Source organism: Python bivittatus, unplaced genomic scaffold (assembly GCF_059951505.1).
Source record: "Python bivittatus isolate LINGU-HERP-01145 unplaced genomic scaffold, Pbiv_v1 ctg000020_np1212, whole genome shotgun sequence".
In the NCBI taxonomy this organism is placed as follows: domain Eukaryota; kingdom Metazoa; phylum Chordata; class Lepidosauria; order Squamata; family Pythonidae; genus Python; species Python bivittatus.
In genome coordinates this window covers 95,263,720-95,284,359 of record NW_028277030.1, presented here as the reverse complement: position 1 = coordinate 95,284,359, position 20,640 = coordinate 95,263,720, and the positions used below count along the sequence as shown (strand labels likewise).

General features: G+C 37.3%; 1 pseudogene; it reads right to left on the bottom strand.

Moving 5' to 3' along the window:
• Positions 1-698: 698 nt before the first annotated feature.
• The window catches only part of LOC148217131 (uncharacterized), a 92,536-nt pseudogene continuing 72,594 nt past the window's right edge, over positions 699-20,640 (bottom strand).

Below are 20,640 nucleotides of genomic sequence, written 5' to 3'. Positions count from 1 at the left end.
AGGTTGAAATAATTCATGTTGTCAATTTTAGGAAAATAAGTACTCACCTCTCAGAGGATGTGGCAGTATTAGGTTTAACAAAATGCACACAATTATGGTGTTCACATAATATGACCATAGACAGACAAGTAAGCCACCTTGTGGCTTAATATAATGGGCTAGTTCATTCACCTTGCTAAGGTCATGGCTAGGTTCCCATCGCATACTCAGTCACAAACTATTCATTCCCATTTTAGCCTAGTCTAGCTAGTTGGTTGCTGTGAGCTGCCTAGGATCACTGTGTGAGATAGGCAGCCATAAAAGTTCTTTAACTGAATGGCTGGCTGGCTGGCTGGCTGGCTGGCTGGCTGGCTGGCTGGCTGGCTGGCTGGCTGGCTGGCTGGCTGGCTGGCTGGCTGAATGAATGAATGAATGAATGAATGAATGAATGAATGAATGAATGAATGAATGAATGAATGAATGAATGAGTGATTCCCACAGCATATTCAATCACATACTCCTCAACCCCATTTTGTTATGGATGTGACCACAGCCTTTATACAGCATATGAAGTAGGTAAATATACTTGCCCTGCACATAATTATTATTATGGCTGGTCACACAGTCATCCAGAAGTTTAGGCTGTATTTGGCATTTTTATTCACCTATCAAGTCCTTTCCAAGGACCTGGGATAGGCAGATGTTGTTCTTTGATGGTGTTAAAGATATTGTTGCAGGATATAAGCTGTTCCAAGTAAAGCTGCTTTTTGCAATTGACTGATGGAGATTTTGTTGAAGCCAACGGTCTTCATGTGGTGTTCCAGAGGTTTTGGGTTTGCACCTAAGAGGCCTATAGCTATTGGTACTATCTTTGCTTTCTTTTGCCATAGTTGTTCTACTTCTATTTGCAGGTCTTTATATTTTGTGATTTTCTCCAGTTCTTTCTCTTCTATTCTGCTGTCTCCAGATATTGCAATGTCCACTATCCAAACTGTTTTGTCTTTCTTATCAACAGTTGTTAAGTCTGGGGTGTTGTGTGGCACATGCTTGTCTGTTTGAATTCTAAAGTCCCAGAGCACTTTAGCTTCTTCATTTTCTATTACTTTGTCTGTTTTGTGGTCCCACCAGTTCTTGCTTGCAGGCAAATGGTATTTCTTGCAGATATTCCAATGCACCGTTGCTGCTACTTTGTCATGCCATTGTTTGTAGTCAGTCTGTGAGGTCTTCTTGCAGCAGCTAACTAGGTGGTTGTTCCACTGTTTTTTCAGCTTCTTTGCAGAGGTGGCATTTGCTGTCTGTTGCTGTCTTCTCAATTCTGGCGGCTTCTTCTTCTTCTTCTTCTTCTCCTCCTCCTCCTCCTCCTCCTCCTCCTCCTCCTCCTGATGATGATCATGATCATGATCATGATCATGATCATGATGATGATGTATATGCTGCCTGACTCCCAGTGACTCTGGGTGGTTTACTGGGTGGTTATATTGTCAAAAACATTTAAAAACAAAGAACAATACAAAAACCACAAAACAGCAGAAGACAAAGTAACAATGATGGCAAAGAAAACAATCCCAGAGGGGAACAAGGAAAGAAAGAGGCATCAACTGTCTTTGTCAAAGGTTTGGGCGAAGAGCCATGTCTTCAGGGCCCTTTGAAATACCAGTAGGGTGGGCGCCATTCAAATCTCAGGAGGAAACATGTTGTAACTGAACTCTTTTTAAACCACTTAGGGATTTGTTCCTACTGTTAGCAAATTTTAGAGAATGACACAATGTAATATGACAATAACAGTGAAACAGCATTCAGATTTTCAATCATGAAAAAGATAATAGGGGAACATTGGAGGAAGTGACACTGATTCTCAAGCCAAATGGTTTGATATGGATAACACTCTCACAGAAAGAAATACTTTTCACTTGCCCAGGGAGGCATGGAGAAAACAGCGCCAAGGAAAGCAAGTTGGAATAGAAAGAAAAATTGAACTGAGGAACAGACTGTGAATCTGACTTTTGTGGCTCAGATGGAAAGAGCTAATGGCTTTTTGTGCCAAGGGCACCAGGAAATCATAAGCCTCAAGAGGTGCTTTTAATAAGTGAGAAAAAAGTTGTCAGAGGTGTTGTACAAGTTGATGCCAAGCATCTTTCCTTCCAAACCAAAGCACTGATTATGGAATTAATTTCTGCAAGGGAGGAGAATTTTGTAATGGATTTGAATTCCATATCCAGAGAGATAATGGCTTCAGTATGCATTTTGAGCTCTGAAGTTAGGAACTTTATTGGGAAAAGGGACTTTTGGGGGGGGTGTGAGATAGAGGTAAATAAGGTGACAAGATTTAGGGAAGCATGAATATAATGGGTTTAGAGGCATGTGGATGTTATAAAGAAAAGCTAATACTACTTTACTGTATTTATTGCATTTATCTTCTGCTTTTTCTCAGAGAGATGAAGACAGCATACATTAAGGGCTGTCCTAATTTTATCCCTCTAACAAAAATCCTATGGTGTATGTTAGGCAAGTTTTTGATAGTTACAGAGCTTCTTGCTAAGGTGGAAGTTAGGAGTTTGCTTTAGAGACAGTCTAAGCCTAGAGTACGAGATGAGATGGATTGATTCATTTATTTAGACTGAATGGGCAGGTCTGAATTTGCCCTATTCTGATTGAATTCCATTGTTGTGTTTCTTGGAGCTTGGTTGTTCTATGAAGGGAACCAGGACAGTAACCTACAGTCTTTTCATCATTTAGTGGGGAAGACAGGGAGAAGTACTGGATTCGGTAATTAATAGGTATGCTTGTAAAGAAAGTGATTCTTGCCACCACAACACTCTTGTCCTGGGAGATAGACAAATTTTGTGATTGAGAAAAGAATCCTTAGTTTCACCACTTGTTTCCTTCTGTGTAGCTTCCCATCCTTCGGCCATGTCTTCTGAAGTGCCTTTTGACCTAGCCTAGTGCTGATTTATTTTATAGGAAAGAAAAAGGAGTTAATCATTCTATCTCAACCTCCAGCCATCAGTTCCATCATATTCAAGAAAAGGCCTCATCATACTTTATCATATCCTTTCCTTTGGCATGAAACTCATCAACCTATCTGTCTGAAGTTTGGCACAGATATTCCTTATCAGTGGGACTATAGCTCTTGAAATTCCACTACAATCTGTCTAAAAAAAAACCAGGTAAAGATTCTTTGTCGTTCTTTTGATAAAAGGATACTTCTTTGTTTGGAACTTGGAATGCCACTTAAAAATCTAAGGAACCATGTGATATATTATGTTTTTCTTCATGATTTTGAGTGATGAAATAGTGAGCTTACATAAGGTTTGAAAACAATATTAGTTTGAATAAATACCTATCCTAGATGATTCTGAACAATTTTAATTATTCAGTAATCAAATTATTAAATACATCTAGAGGCAATCCAAATTAATTATGCTTTCAATATCTATTTCAAATCTAACACTGACACCTAACCTAGATGGGACAATGCAATTTTCATAATCCCTTATTCACCAAAGTATTCTGTCTGTTATTTTCAAGTACTGGAATATTAGAATGATTCTTTTGGAGATTCAAATCAAAATCAGAATGGAATTAGAGTTGTTAACAATTGGAAGCATTACATTTGATTGCCATTAGGTGTACAACAGACATTTTAATAGCACATGTGAGGCAGATTCTACCTCTGTGTCTGAACAAAAGCAAGTTCGTCTTTTATATGGGAGACTTATATATCTACAGTTGTTGCCCTAATGGGTAGAGTCCCAATTTGTGCCAATGTAAATAGTCTCCTATGAGGAGCAGATAAGATGTTAAAGACATATCTAGGAATAGTCCAGGGAGGAGGAGCATTTGTGCTATAAAAGGGACGGGAAACATTAGTTCTGTCAATCTGGATATCTAAATTCAAAATTCTCTGCTTCAATTCATCCAGAGTTTTATCAAGTCTCAAAGCAGGTAGTGCTGATAAGGTAAGACCTCAGTATGCCAAATCATCATTAATTTGTCTTCTTAAGGAAAAAGAGAACCTATCTAGCAAGGTGAGATGGACCAAAGAAGTTCCCCAATAGACTTGCCAAAATCTAAGATGGCAATGTCTTAATCGAGCCCCTAGGAAAATGCAACCTAATTCCAGCCATGTTAGAATACTAGAAGTTGAATAAGGAACTCATAATAATATTTCAAGAGGTTTGATTGCATTGCTTTTAAACTAGGAGACTCCTTATAAATATATAGCTGAGCACAATACAGCATAAAACTTTGCCTTTAAATAGCTTAATAGCTGCTAGGACATAATTATTATCAAACTGACTTGCAAATTTAGCTCTAGCAAGGGATGCTTTTGGGGCTTTTACTAGAAGCTTTCTAGTTTCAATAGACCAGCAGGTAGAAGATTGAAAATAGGCACTTAGATATTTAAAGGTTTTTACCTGCTGGATGAATTTGCCATTGAACATCCATCTAATTGGGGCCTTAAAGCATTTCCTAGAGAATATCAATACTTTTGCTTTAGAGTAGTTTATTTCAAGGTGTTTTCTAGAGCAGTAGAACGGTAAAGGTTTAAGGCATCTTTGAAGGCCTACTTGGGTTACAGATAGTATGGCTACATCATCAGCATAAAGGAGAATAGAGATGGGGGGTTGGGCAAGAGAGGGAGGATGAAATTCTGGCTTAGCAAACATCTCAACAATATTGTTAATGTAATTAATTGAATAATAGTGGGGCAAGGATATGTGTTAACCTTTGTTAGTGAAGATGGGTTCAGTTAAATCACCAAGGATATTAGCCTTAACTTGAGTGGTTGTGCCATGATGTAATAGCATTATTAGCCTGAGAAGACAATGGTCTCTCATTGTACTAGCTAATTTCTTCCAGAGTCATTCTTGTGGAATAGAATCAAGGGCCACCCTCAGATCTATGAATCATAACGGGCACCTTTAGGCTGGCTGTAATATTTCTCAGCTAAGTGATGTAGTAAGATTAAGATTAAGATTAAGATTAAGAAAAGATGAATATTGTATTGAAGATAGATGCTTAGGATATCGCAGTACAGTTATCAGACTGATAATTTTGAACCAGACATGTCATGCTGCATTTCCATATATAAGAAATGTAATTTGAGTGTTCTAAATGAGCACTTTCTGCAAAAAAAAAAAAAAGTTTCCTACCTATATTTATTTTATAGTAACATTTTGATTTAACTTGAGTTTTATTAGCTTCTGCTGTTTTATACATTGTATAAAAAGGTAATATAAAAAGTTCTCCTTCAATATGTTTCTCAAATGATGAAGACATCCTAATGGAAAGGATTATAATTACAAATTAGATAATACAGCTTCATGTTAAAATGAGTATAATTAAGCCAGGAGCCTGTTGAATCAAGTGATTTGTACCAGCCAATTTCATACATTGTGGTGTGGATTCAAGATACTTTACTGTCTAAGTGAAACAAAGGATGTCCTTCTACCATCTCATTCAGAAATCATCTGAACGAACATCTGAATTTTATCCAATGATGTCATAATATCTGTAACAGGTTAGCTTAGGGAGTCCAAGATAGGAAAGCTGACATACATAGCTTAGTTTCTAAGAGTGGGAAATGGCTAGCAAGGTGAGGATTCGCCTGAAAGAGGAGGCTGCTAGCTTAGTCTTTTGAAGCCATCAAATGTGTTTGTAATGTTCCAATAAAACATAAATTCTTTTTTTTTTTTTTTTTATCAAGACAAGGGGCTGCCATTTTGAGGAACTGTCCATTTTCTCATCTCAGGTGGGTAACCACTGACTATCTCTAGAGCCTCATGGCCCTCCTGCTCCTCCATAGTATTTAATTGTCCTCCATGAGCAAATAGTGAGGGAAACCAGAAGAAGCCATTATTAGCTCTGAAACCTGGGTTTACCGAGCACAAGAGAAAAGGGAAGTAATTGGACATTGCAACAGTGTTAAGAAAGAGGAGAGAAAGAGCCTATGGTGGCATCTCCTTAGAAACATCTTTGCCCCAGGGCCTCCCCAAACAGAAACTGAGCACTGTGTTTTATTATTTGTAACCAGTCTTGAAAACCTTTTATTAAAGGGCACTAAAACAACAGCAAACTATTAAATTAATAAATGCTGAGGAAGGCTGTTGTAAGCAGAATGGGATTAACGCACTATGAAAGAATGAATATTGTAGTGTGGCTTAAGAGCTAAAATACAAATGACATAAAACATTGATTAATGGATAATAAAATAACGAGTCAGTATGTTTATGAAGCATATTAGAGAGAATTTTGCATGCTTTACTCTGAGGGTCAGTGTATGTTCTTCTATCATTATAATCTATATGACATATTGTTGCATAGGTTATAAATGATTTGACTGCTACTTGTTGTCTGAACAGTTTATATTGCCAAAGGGAGCTTGTGTGTGACACTTTCTATTGGATACCATATATGTGCAATGATTTCTGAGTTTGATTACACATTTCATTGACATATTCATATACTTGTGCTTTTTCAAGGCTAATATTCAGTTCCTTTAATATTTCCCCATAATTCTCATGGTCTTGCTATTAATCCCTTTTGATTATAAATTGGGGTAAAATATACACTGCTATCATGTCATAAAAGTGTTCATTTTTTTTCAATTCCTAATTCTGCCTTTGACAGCAGATGCTCCATGACTCAAATGCTGCATGTTTCCACTTGATCAAAAGAGATTCTCAGATATTTAAAAACATGCATAAAGATTAATTGTAAGGCACAAAGATATTTTCAAAATGACACCAACAATGAAGAAAGTAATAATTTCTAAGAGGAAAGATGATGGCTTCCCTTGGGTTAAACTCCATATATCCATCAGCTGAAGAAAGTGACTGAAATCATCCCAAGAAGAACCAAGGTAATAAAAATGTAACAAACATTAATTCCCAAGTCAAAGAAACCACACAAGAAGAATGAGTTGCGTGTATAAGTACAAGGGGGAAGTTATAGCTTAGAATGAATATCTATATTCACATTATTTTTTTTATGTACTGATAGCCTGGGGTGGTTTGCTGTATTGTTTTTTCAGTGAAAGATGGAATGGGTTTAAGGTAACAATAAAAGGCTGTTGATGAGTCTGCTGATGACACATGAAGGAGTTTTAGAACACACATATACTCACAAGATGTGTGTGCCTGCAGAATTTTCCAGGGCATACTTTGGAAAGGCATTTTGAAATAAGGGCATACAATTTCACTTCCTGTTTCAGAACAGATTTCATACATCATTCAGAGGATCATGCAGAGATTCATGCAGCTATTCAGCCCTGCCAAGAAATGTAATCACCTACTAGCCCTCATCCCAATGTGTATGGTTTACAACACAATAAGAGGTAGAGGAACCCTAGGAGGCCCAATAGCCAAAAGATCCAATTTGTTCCTCTAAGTGAGCTAAACTCAAAAGTAAGCAAAGTTCTTCTCTTCTTTTGCCTTCTTCCTCTCCCATTATTGTCTCCTCTTCTTCTGAATTTTGGCAAGTTGGTATAAGCTTTGGCTCCAAAAATGTCAAGTGAACCATTTAAATTCTGAAATAGTGTAAAGTTTAGGGCAAATTTATTGGAGCTGTAGGGAAATCTGAAATTTGTCACTGTGTTCTTAACCAACGCATTCTGAAAAACAGGGTGGGAGAATCCGTATGTGGACATTAAGCTAGGGCAAAAGCTATTTTTTTCCAGCTTAGCTGCGGCACAGCTGTGCCTCTTCCTTGGAAAATCAGATATTTATTGCATTAAAACTGAGTCATTCCAATGTGCTCTGAATGATTTGCTGCTGAGCCTTTGTTTTTGTTTTTATATTACTGTTTTTGTTTCATAAATGTAAGCTATTCTGAGTGATTGTAAAACTCTAGGTTAAAAGATACTGTATATAAAATGTGGCAAATTATCAATTACTATTAAAATATAACATAAAAGAGCAGTTTCTTTTCCATCATACCCAAATATAGTGGCAAAAACGTAAAGTTTATATAGGTTCTACTAGAGCACCCACTTTGTGAAATGTCTTCCTGACACGGATATTTCATTATCTAAACATCTGACCCAAACATGATTGTTTTAGCTAATTGTTCTCTTGCCTTTAATATTTAATGCTCTTCCACCACAATTAAAGTCTGGTGATTTAGGACACAGGGGCATAACATTATTGTGAATATAATTTATGTCATATTTCTTCAAAGGATATAATTGACAGTAATACAGAGGCCTTATAACTTCTTCAAACTCCTCATTCTTAAATGAACCATCATATAATGCTGGGAACCTAATAAAATAGTTGTTCAAATACCATATATAATTTTTTGAAGCTGCAGTTGGAACCAATTTACTCTATCTAATTTTTTCTATAACTTCCATATATCTCCTTAATGTCAGCTATTGACAAATATTAATATATTCATTTTAGTTAATATAGAGCAGTGTTTTTCAAACTTGGGAACTTTAAGATGTGTGGACTTCAACTCCCAGAATTCTGGGTCCACACATCTTAAAGTTCCCAAATTTGAAAAACACTGATATAAAGTGTCTATGATTGAAGTGCTTCAGCAGGTGAAAGAAATTAACCAGTCTTGGCTGATCTCAGAAGCTAAGCAGACTTGACCGAGGTTAGCAATGGACAGGAACTATCTGGGAACTCCAATACTGTTCACTAGAATGGGAAATTTAAAACAACACGCTGGAAGGTAGAAATGGAAAGAAATGTCAAACCACTTCTGTAACAATGTCAAGAAAACTGCATGGATGTAGCCACCAGGAACCAAGGTTAGCTGCAGGCTTACTATTAGTTTGATTATAACTATTCCTATTCTTCTGAAATATCGACTCTGCCAACTTATTATTATTAACCTTATATTTCAGGGAGACCAAAATAAAATGAAGGTAGGTTGTACGTATAATTTTTATAAAGAAGAACATGGTTCAGCACCAAAAACTTCAGAGGTCAAGGGAGAATGTGCCTTGTTATTACAGAATTTACTTATTTGTACAGTCAACTTAGCAATACCAAGCAGACAAAATTCATAATAGAAGCCAGATACAATGGAAAAAGTTATCTTGAATGCTAGGAATAACATGCACACACACAGATACCCAAAGAGAAACCTAAACCTTCAATTTCATGTTACTGTCTGATTTACCAGAGACAGTTTTACAAGAGATGTGTTTTCTATCAAAAAACCAATAAACCTATATCTCAGTATTTGAGAACATGATATTTCACCTCCCAACAAAAACCATTTCCACTGCACCACTGTATCTTCAAAACAGATTTCTTAATTGTGTTCCTTCAGCGGCATTTTTTCTCACATTCCATTATAATTTTGAATCCCCCTAAAATGAGCTGATTGTCAGAATAATTTTAAAACATATATCACATGAAAACAACAACAGAAATATTTTAAATGTGATCCAGTAAGGAAAATAATTTATCAAATAGCCTAATATTTAAATAAAAAGAATAGTTCGGTTCTCATATATTAAAATATTGCCATATGTTTCTCCTAAGTATAAGTGTGCCCTCCCGTGGTTCAAAGTCACTCAGCCAGCTTCCCTGCCTAATGGAGGACTAGAACCTGGTTCTCCCACTCCTAGTCCAACATGTGTGTGTATGTCTGTGTGTGTATATGTGTGTATTTGCATATTGCATCTATGTAGCAAATTTATTTATATGTCATGGGTTAGGTTCAGACAATTAAAAATCAGTCTATGATCTCTCCTAAAGGAAATAACTTCATTTCTTTTTTAAATTACTTTCATATTGAATCTGAGCAAAGGACATTTCCTTTTGACATAATATGATGGCAATATGGTTTCATATCTTCTCTTCCTCAAAGTTCTTAGCCCATAAATAATAGACTGTACATAAAGAGAAAGGATACTACTGGTTTTATGTGACTGAATGAATTTACACCAAAAATATGTTTCGCAAATCATAGGAAGTAATCACTCTACTTCATTCTGCATTGTTCAGTACCCACTTTAAGCACTTTATCCAATTTAGGGCACCACAATTTAAGAAAGATTCAAACAAATTGGAACATATTCAGAAAAGAGCAAGGAGGGGGGTGGAGAGTCTGGAAACTAAGTCCTATTATAAAGAGACCTTGAAAGAGCTGGTTATACTTAGCCTTGAGAAGAAAAGCCTGAAGGGGGATGTAATAGAAATCTCAAAATACTTGAAAGGATGTCCCATAGAAAAGTTTAGGACTTTTTCTTCACCTAGACAGCAGGGCATGGAATAATGGGTTGAAGTTACAAGAAAGTGCCATATGTTATGGTGGACCAGTTAAGTGGGGGGAAGGAACATAAAAATATCAGGTCTCATCTTGAGAAATGAAAAAGCAGCCACAGATTCTAGAAAGTGTTTCATGATATCTTTGTATTTATTTATTAGAATTATACCCACCTTTCTTTCAGGAACTCAAGGAAGCATACATACTGGCCCCTCCTATTTTTCCCCGACTCTATGAGCTGTGAGAGAGTTACTGGCCCAAAGTCATAGAATAGAACCTGAATGACCCCTGCTCCCAGGCCAAAATGTTAACCATTAACATCTAAAATGAATCTTCAGCACAGTAAAAGCTAAGAAGGAAGGAAGGAAGGAAGGAAGGAAGGAAGGAAGGAAGGAAGGAAGGAAGGAAGGAAGGAAGGAAGGAAGGAAGGAAGGAAGGAAGGAAGGAAGGAAGGAAATTTTCAAGTTTAGCTCTATGACTAAATAGCTGAGCAATGAATGATTTACAGATGAAAGTGGAAACACCAGTATTGGTAGTATTTTCAAAATAACTTATATTTACATTGAAAATTTCATAAAGAATCCTGTCATAGTAGAGGAGAAGTAGGGGTCAAAGAAAAACAGAATTTATGACAAATAGTAAAATTATGTGATGCAATGTAATGGAAAAGATGGATAAAATGGTCATTTTGGGCTATTTAACAATATGTTATTTAAGTCATGCTACATTCACATAGATGTAAATAAAATTCTATCTTTTATGATGTTTCCTTGAAGAACACAATCTGCACAATCCTGTCTTATGGCTGCTTGTAAGTCAAAACATTTGCTCCCATAAATTCTGACGGTTATACTATAGCTATGGATATATGGATGCTAGCCACAGCAATTTTATTGGATTCTGTTTGTACAAAAAGCACCCAGTGGATTTCATTGTGATTTTACAGTTTATCAGAATTTTGAGAAGTCCATTCCTTGAGAGTTTAAGGAGGCATCTGTTAATGTTAAATGTCCATCATGAAAAATAAAATTGTCCATTAAATAATAATAATAAACATATTTCTTCTATTTTGAATATATTTCCACCCTTTCATTTCTTCACTGGGTACTTAGCAGAAACGGGCCCCTATGAATCACAAACAAGTGAATTAAGACTGATTAGCAATAGTGAGCTAGCTGTATAGCCAAAAGCTATTGACAGTGGTTTGTCCAGATGCTATGGCAGAAATGGAGGGTGTTTTAAGTAACTACCATTTGTTTCCATACATTGTCATCAAAAGGAAAAACTTTGTGCCTTTCCCAAGTTGGTGCCCTCTTGAATTGTTAAGCTACATTTCTCATAGTTCCCAGCTAGCTGTCCCAAAACATGTAATCATTTTGCCTTATCTGTCTAGGTGATCTCAGACAATTACCTTCAGAACTGAATTAGAAACCCTGTATGGTGATCTTATGTTTCTGATACACCAAGTGGGCATTATTCTAAGGATAAGAGAAATCCATAATTGAAAAGCCACAATGCACCAAGTGGGCACCATCATGGCAAGGCAGCATTATCTGAGTTTGTTGGCATTCATCATAGCTGGCAAGGTATGATTTTTAAGAAAGTTCTGTAAAACTGCAACAATGAATGTCAGGAAAAAATTGAGATTGTTGTGTGTGGGAAAAAAGTACAACTTGAGGATTTTATAGAAATTGCCACCAAAAATACATACATTGTAGAAAGGTATATCTCAAATTTGTGAAGCAAAACTGGGGGGGGGGGATCCTAGACACACAAAGCCCCAGCCAGAAAAACACAAAGGATTGCATGACTGCATCCCCTAATTTATTATTTTGTTTTTCCTCCTGCATCAGACATCATGCCCAAGATTATCCAAAGTACCTCTTTGAAGCTTTAAAAACAAGAAAGGAAAAGCAGAGTCATTAGGCATTAATCAAAATTATATTCAGGCTTACCTTGAAGTAATAAATGTATAGGAATTATTAATTCCCTTAATTTGAATTTAAATAGAGATTAATTAGTCTAGTTGTCAAATGTATGTAGACAATCCCTAAACAATGTTGAAAGATTCATAGGCAGTTGATTAACAGTAGTTTTATCTTGTAGCAATGCTGAGTATAACATGGTAAAACATTAAACAATTATGCCCCAGAGTTTTGACTCCAGTGTTGAGTTCACCTCCTGCTGGATTCATGGGGATGTCAGGGCAGGGGGTCAAAACCTTGCTGAATTCAGTCTTGAAAAATGTATGACAATTTACACCACTGAAATCCCACACTATTTTTCAAAAGCCAACACAGAAAAGAAAAGCCAATTCAATCCAACTGTAGTGCTGACTGCTCATTTTTATTCCATCTTCTTGGTAATTCTCTTGTGGAACACATATTTACTAGAAATATAATAGAGAAGTATAGAGAGGACCATACCCTAAAGGTAAAGAGATAAACTGGTATAAATAGTGAATACGTTGTCACTAAGGCTGATCTGAAATGTTTGACCTCCTGAATTTGACCAAGAGAAGGATGGAAATAGCCTGAAGATTAAGAAGAAGAACAGGCACTGGTTGGAATTACAATGGTAGACCAGTAGTGCTCACACCATAAATAATGAGATTCTCCAAACATAGGAGGATAGAAGGAGCACAACTGGGGTGTTTTTCTGGTGTCCCCAGGAAATTGTAGGCTTATTAGTATTTATTATCATTGATCGCACAGTCAGCCAGATGTTTGGACTGGATTTAGCATTTCTATCCACCTATCAAGTCCTTCCAAAGGACCTGGGATAGGCAGATGTTGTTTGGTGGTGTTAAAGGTACTGTCACAGGATATAAGCTGTTCCAAGTAAAGCTGCCTTTGGAAATTGATGGATGATGATTTTATCAATGCTGATGGTGTTCAAGTGGTGCTCCAGATGTTTTGGGATCACACCTGAGGCACCTATTACTATTGGTATTATATTTGCTCTTTTCTTTTTGCCACAGTTGTCTTATTTCTATTTGCAGGTCTTTGTATCTTGTGATTTTCTCCAGTATTTTCTCTTCTATTCTGCTGTCTTCAGGTATTGCAATGTCCACTATCCAGACTGTTTTGTCTTTCTTGTCAACAATTGTTAAGTCTGAGGTGTTGTGTGGCAGGTGCTTGTCTGTTTGAATTAAAGTCCCAGAGCACTTTAGCTTCTTCATTTTCTATTACTTTGTTTTGTGGTCCCACCAGTTCTTGCTTTCAGGCAAAAGGTATTTCTTGCAGATATTCCAATGCACCATTGTTGCTACTTTGTCATGCCATTATCTGTAGTCAGTCTGTGTGATCTTCTTGCAGCAGCTAACTAGGTAGTCCACTGTTTCTTCAGCTTCTTTGCAGAGATGGCATTTGCTGTCTGTTGCTGTCTTCTCAATTCTGGCTTTGTATGCATTTGTTCTGAGGGCTTGGTCTTATGCAGCCAGAATGAGACCCTCTGTCTCTTTCTTCAACTTTCCTGCTTAGTCATTGCCAGGTCTGTTGTTATCTGCTTTGCCTGCTAGTTTTGTGTGTGTGTGTGTGTGTGTGTGTGTGTACTAGCCATGTAATACTTTGCCTTGCCATATCTCTTTTTTATTCTTCGTTTGGTCTTTTTTATAGACCACTTTGGTCTCTTTGGTATTCAATAGGCATTCATGGTGTATTAGCTTCAGTGCCTCTTCTTTGCTGTCATTCAGATATCAACTGTCTGGTGTACTTGTAACATTCCACACCCACCTATGCTCCTTGGTAAGTAGAGTCTGTCAACGTTGCTGAGTGGATGAAGGACGTGATTCATTGTCATTATTTTTCTGGTCTTCCTATCCAGGGCTTTTAGTTCAGCTTGAGTCCAGTCCACTGCACATCTAATGACTGGAATTGCCCAGATGTTAATCGCTTTGATGGTATTTGTGCCACTGAGTTTGGACTTTAAGATCTTCTACACTCTTCTGATGTATTCACTACTAACCTTAAGTGTGCTTGATGTTGTGACCCTGAAGGATGCCCAGGCATTTGTACTGATCTTCTTCATCCAGACTCTTGATGCTACTTCCATAGGGCATCTTGATTCCTTCAGTTTTCACTATGTTTCCCCTGTTGATGGTCAGGGTGGCACATTTGTCCAGTCCAAACTCCATTGCAATATCTTGGCTGTATATTTGGACAGCGTTGTGCAGTGATTCCATTTCAGATGCTGTTTTTCCATATAGCTTCAGATTGCCTATGTAAAGGAAGTGGGATAAACTGGCCTTTCTGTACATGGACAATCTGAAGCTGTATGAAAAAACAGCATCTGAAATGGAATTGCTGCTTAACTCCTCCTCCTCCTCCTCCTCCTCCTCCTCCTCCTCCTCCTCCTCCTCCTTATTATTATTATTATTATTATTATTATTATTATTATTATTATTATTTCTGTTTATTCAACTGAATGTCACAGTCCAATCAGTTGGGTGTTGACTCCAATGATTCAGGTCCTAGCTGTGATGGAATGTACCTATGAGGAGGAGAGTGATGTGGGAGATCAAGGCGAGGGGAGGCATTTCAGCAGGGGAAAGGAGACAAGAGGCAACACAGTCCACAGGGGGAGCGTGAGAAGAGTAAGAGATTCAGGATAGCCACTCCCTAGAATCTCACAGGGTATATCCGCTAGTTGCTGTAGTATTGGTTAAGTTTGGCAAGATTCTGTCTATAAGGTGTAAGCAAATAAAGGAACTGTTCTCTGCTGGACTGTTTCACCATTGTTCTTGGGCTGGGCCTGACATTAGACAATATTTTTAGCCCAAAATAAATTGGGCAATCTTGATTTAAAAAAAAAAATCAAGGAAACTAATAACCATACCTCATGTACTTCACCCAAGAAATGACATTTGCAGATTATACGTATTCAGAAATAAGGGTTTTAACTCTAAACTCTTAATTTTTTTAAATGAAAATTATTAACATTCCCAATTGCAGGGGATCTCTTGCTATTTTCCTGTCCATGCTGCATGCCAGCACCAGTCAAGTCCCTTAAGAACTAACTGAAATGCTGGTGTTCCCAAACTGTTAAAATGGAAAATTATCAGTCTACCACATAGGATAAAATCAAATTTTCAGTGAATTCTTAGGAAACTTGGTACTGCAAACAGCATAGGCAGGAAAATAGCAAGATCCTCTTGTTTAAGTGTCACCTAACTAATATTTTAATTTGACAGCACTGTAATAGGGGTGATAGGAAAGCATTTTCATAGTATTTTACTTGCATGCTTGGCTGGTACAGTATTGCTGTCCCAATGTTAATGTGAGCAGTAATTTTATATCTATTGGAGCAGAAGCCACAACTCTGGAAATAATTGTCTCCCCAGGGCATTTTGGGTCTCCCACCAAATGCTTTACATGAGAAGTAGCCTTGTCAGAGAAGTTATTAATTTTCATGAAAGTCTAGAACAGGGGAAGGAAAGCGAGAGCAGCACTTTCAGCTTTGGGGAAAAGGTTTTGACTAAGATATGAGTTGTGCCCCTCTCTCACTGGAAGATCCTCCAAAGGACTTGCATTTTTGGTGACTAATCTTTGTTTGAAGAATCTAGGAAGTAATTGGTGTTCATCACCAATGATAAGATTTATACTGAATATTGGGAAAGAAAAGAAGCAGCTAGTCTTACACAGAGGCTGAATTTCGCCTGTTTGCTTTTAATTTCTAAGTCTGCCTCCTATTCTAATTGTCTGTTTCCAAAAAATACAGAAGGTGGGTACCTGAATTGATTACTGCTACATGGGCAGTGTTCTAGGCCCCAAATTTGGCTTGTTAAATAGCACAACGTTTGAACTTATACCTCCTGGAGATCAGTACTAGGCTAATTGGAGACTATAGTGTTAGAAAAGTGTTAGTTGTGAGATAGCTTTGATGGACAGCTATGGACTGGCAGCAAAATTCTCGATAATAGAACTGTGAGCACTACACCATGTGAAGAAGGATATGATGGAGCTTAGGGATCTATTGGCTTAGGGCTAATCCACACTGCCAGATTGCCATGTTGTAAGTGCAGGCCAATATCATTTTCAGAAGGCAGGAAGGGATGTCATCACCCTGTATCCACCCTCTGATCACTGTGAATGTGACCTCCAAGAACATCTTCCTGCTCCACTTCCAAAGCTGTGTTTTTCTGCTTCTCTCAGTTCAACTGCTGCTGTCTAGTTTGTCTGCTTTAATTTGCTTTCTTCAAGGACAATCACTGAATTTTGGCTATTTTGCAGAGATGATAATTCTCCCCTCACTGCATTTTCCCTGTTTTTCCTGAATAACCTTTGCTGAAAATGCTATTCTAGCAAGTCTTTCTTACTAGCATAATGGTTATAACGCTTACCTTGCATACAGAATGTCCCCAGATTGAAACCCAGCATGATTTTTTTTAATTACTCTTTTTTTTCCCCTGAGCTACCTACTTCTCTGTTGGAGTGGGTTGTTTTTTTTTTAATAAGTCCATCCCTGTACGATTTATCTTTTTTTTTTTTTTTTTTTAGTTGCTTGAGTCAAACTGGCATGAGAACAGGACTGAAACAGCATAGGTGTACAATGTAGATTTGCCCTTAGATTATGGCCACCTCTCTAAAATTGTTTTCTTCAGCCACAACTGGAACCGATTTTTCAGCCAAAAGCCACCTTCAAGCAAGCTTGCCTCTTTAGAATGCCTTATTCCATCTTTTAATGAACAATACCCACCACCCATCCTCATAATGCTTCTTGATGTCAATGGGCTCTGGTCTGAATGGCATTTCAGAGATAAGAGTCATCTTTCAGCCCCAGATTTTGTAATAATCACAGTAAAGAACAGCTGAAATCACCATGGTGGTGGCTCAGTGGAAGATACTATGCTTTGCATTTGGAAGATCACAGGTTCAAGAGTTCATCTCCATGAAGGACACAATTTCAGAAAGCTGCTACCAGTCAGTATTGAAAACACTATATTAATAGTGTGGCTGTTTAGAAGGCACATTCCTATGCTGTTATTACAATCAAAGTAACTCCATTTGAATGACTTACCAGAGTCATCAGAAAGAATCCCCGACAGAAAAAGAATAGTGGTGGTGGAGATGGCTCAGAGATAATTACACGCAGCCCAATCTATCCTTAATCTCTGTAAGTGAGCAAGCAAGCAAATAAATAAACTTGACTGAGCTCTGCATTGGCATGAAACTCAGGCTGCTGGTCTCCCATCAGAGAGAGAAATCCATATACATACTGAAGAGAGGGTAGGGTTTCTGTGACTATCACCATGCTTAAGTGGCTCACTATGCACAGTCTGGGGGCCTTGCAATCTCAGGGAATCAAGATGATAAAGCCCACAGTAATTTTACATGGCAAATATCTTCCTTCCCTCTCTTTTCTATGAGATGAATTGATGCCATTTTAGTTTTCTTCCAAACGTTTGCCTCCCATGAGTTGCCTCTTAGTTTGGCTTTCTTGCTGTGCTACACATTTTAACATTTCCTGCTTGTGAATTCATTTAAATGATGTCTAGATCAGTCAAGTCTCTTAAGCAAGGAGAAGCTGCTGCAGACAGATATATCATAAAAGCATATGAGCTTTTTAGTGAAACCACTACTTCTCATTTACTTTTCCCCACAACATTTCATCCATGTTTTTCCTGCTACTTCAGAGAAGTCCATATATCTATTTGACCATGAACCTACAGATGCACAGATTGCTATGATAAAATGCAAATATTCAAAAGAGAATAATGAAAAAAAAACAGGCCTGACAAATACCACAGCTGTTATCAAGGCCTTTGTTTAGTGTGCTATCCAATGGCATCACAATTCTTGTTACCGTCAATGAATATTCATCTGCGCATTAGTGCTGGATGAATTCTCTCTAGTTCAGTGCTGAGAAATTTTCAGAATGCAGTTATTTTTCTGACATATCTTTATGGTTTAAATAATTGCATACAAACCTTGATTTCTTTTGTAAATTCCTACATAGTGAGCAGCATTCTTAAAGATGAATTACTGGACTAATTTTTGAAAAGGCTAATATTTAATTATTTGCAACATTTATGAGCCAACCCATCACCCAAATTTCTCTGGTTGGTTGAGAAATCCCAGAAAGTTAAATTTAACCATATGATTTAAAATAAAGGCAAATACAGATTACAGCATAAAAGCTTTAAGGAGTAGAGAAATTTACAACATTGCCAAGTGAAGCAATCTTACTTTAAATATTTTTACAAGTAGTAAAAAGCTTAGACAAATAATAATATTCCCCAGCGATTTGGATGGCTTCCACCCTGATCATGTTCAGGAAGCTATTAAAGACCTGGTTATTTTCTCAGGCTCTGGGGCAGAGTAAAGGGTTTTTGGTTATATGTTGTTTTGGGGGCCACTTGTGTTTTCTTTTTCTCTTTTGTAATTTTTTGGGGGGGTTAATTTGTAACTGTAACCTGCCTAGAGTTGTTGAGAACCAGGCAGACTATAAATTGTATAAACAAACAAACAAACAAACAAACATTAGCTTTAAGAAACCAAAAAGAAAATTGAGTGGTCCTCAGGCTATGTGATTACTGGTGTCTGAGAAGACCTCTTCTTCCCATGATTGTCACAACTGTACAAAATGCAGAAAAGGAGGAACAAGAAGGGAAATAGCGAACTGAGCAGAGCAGATAGGGATGGGATCTTTCTCCTTCTAAATTTTTAAGAATTTCAGAACTGTATTCACAGTGCTGGGCATTTCTCCTAATGTAAAGGAACAAGGAGTCAGGAGATAAACCACAGACTAGCACTTGTTAGAGCAGCCATGAACGCCTTGGAAAAGATATTCAAATACTGTAATGTGTCTATACCTACAAAGATCAGAATCATGCAAGCCATGGTATTCCCTCTGACACTCTATGGAAGTGAAAGTTGGACTTTGAAGAAGTAGGATAGGCAGAGTATTGATGCCTTTGAACTTTGGTGTTGGAGAAGACTCTTGAGAATACCATGGACAGCCAAGAAAACAAATATTTATTTATTTATTTTATTTTATCAAATTTCTCCCCTGCCCATCTCCCCCGAATGGGGGACTCTGGGCGACTTACAAAAACATTAAAACCATAAATATACATAAAATATATAATACATCTACAATTTAATTTTTTAAAAAATAAATGGATCATTGAACAAATCAACCCAGAGTTCTCACTCAAGGCACAAATGACTCTGCTCAAATTATCCTACTTCAAATACATTATGAGAAGACCTAGCTTTAATGCTGGGAAAGGGGGAAGGAAAGAGAAGAAGAGGATGACCAGCAGCAAGGTGGATGGTTTCAGTTACAGTGGTGATGGGGAAGCCATTGGAAGAGCTGAAGGACCAGGTTGGGTATAGATCATCATGGAGAAAATCTACGTGATCAATAAGAGTCAACAATGACTGGATGGCACATAATCAATCAATCAACATACATTTTATATGCCTTTTTCTCCCAATATACACATTATTGCAGGTATTCATCCTAATATATACATCGATTTCCCCTAGCATGTATTTGGATCCATTCTTTTCTCTAACATACACATGTTTATATCTGTTGTTTAAATTTCAAAGCGTATTCTAACATATTGACCATTACAGTGTATATACATACACTTGCACATATACATACAAATTGTGTAATCCATTACAACACCGTATGCTTTCAAAGATTTCAGAATACTTTGCATTAAAATCTTAACTCTGCAGTGAAATAATATAGCAGCTATACCAAAACCCCCCCCCCAAAATCTCCTTTCTAATCAAGCATCTAACACTGACTTAAAAAAAAAAAAATTGTCCTGACTCATTCCAGAAGAGCAAAGATTGTATAAGAGGGTGGTTCAAATGCACTCTCACTCTTTCTTGGGACATAGGGAATAGTCCAAACAGACGCACAGCATCCTGTCTGTTGGTTGTTTTGATGGCACAAGATTTAGTAGAGCAGCAGCTGTGTTGTGGCTTGTGAAGTTATTTGCAGGAATATTTTGTAACCCTGATGCCTTAAGTGTTGTTGACTGATCTTTTCAGAATGACATCTACAAAGATTCCCCATAGTTGGCCATTAATTTATCTAGATTTATTAAAACACAATGTATGTTAGTACTGTTTACGGCATGCATTTGGATCCGTGTTTTGCACTGCAAATGTTGTAGGTATCCTGTAACCAGGCATTTCTACATATGCCTTGTATTAATAGATGCAGAAAGAGGTTTCAAGCCAGCTGAAATTAGTTGTGATTTTGGCATAGGTCTCACAATGAGCAGATAAGGTGGTAAACCAGGTGCTAGATTGCATCATTCTGAGTATAAGTGGAAGATCCCCCAGCACTTCTGTAAATGAACACTCTCCCTCCACCAACCCCTAGTGTAATGGTTAAGGTTCAAGTTCTTCCTCAGACATGGAAGCTAAATGGGTAACTTAGGACGTGTCACTTCCTTCAGCCCAA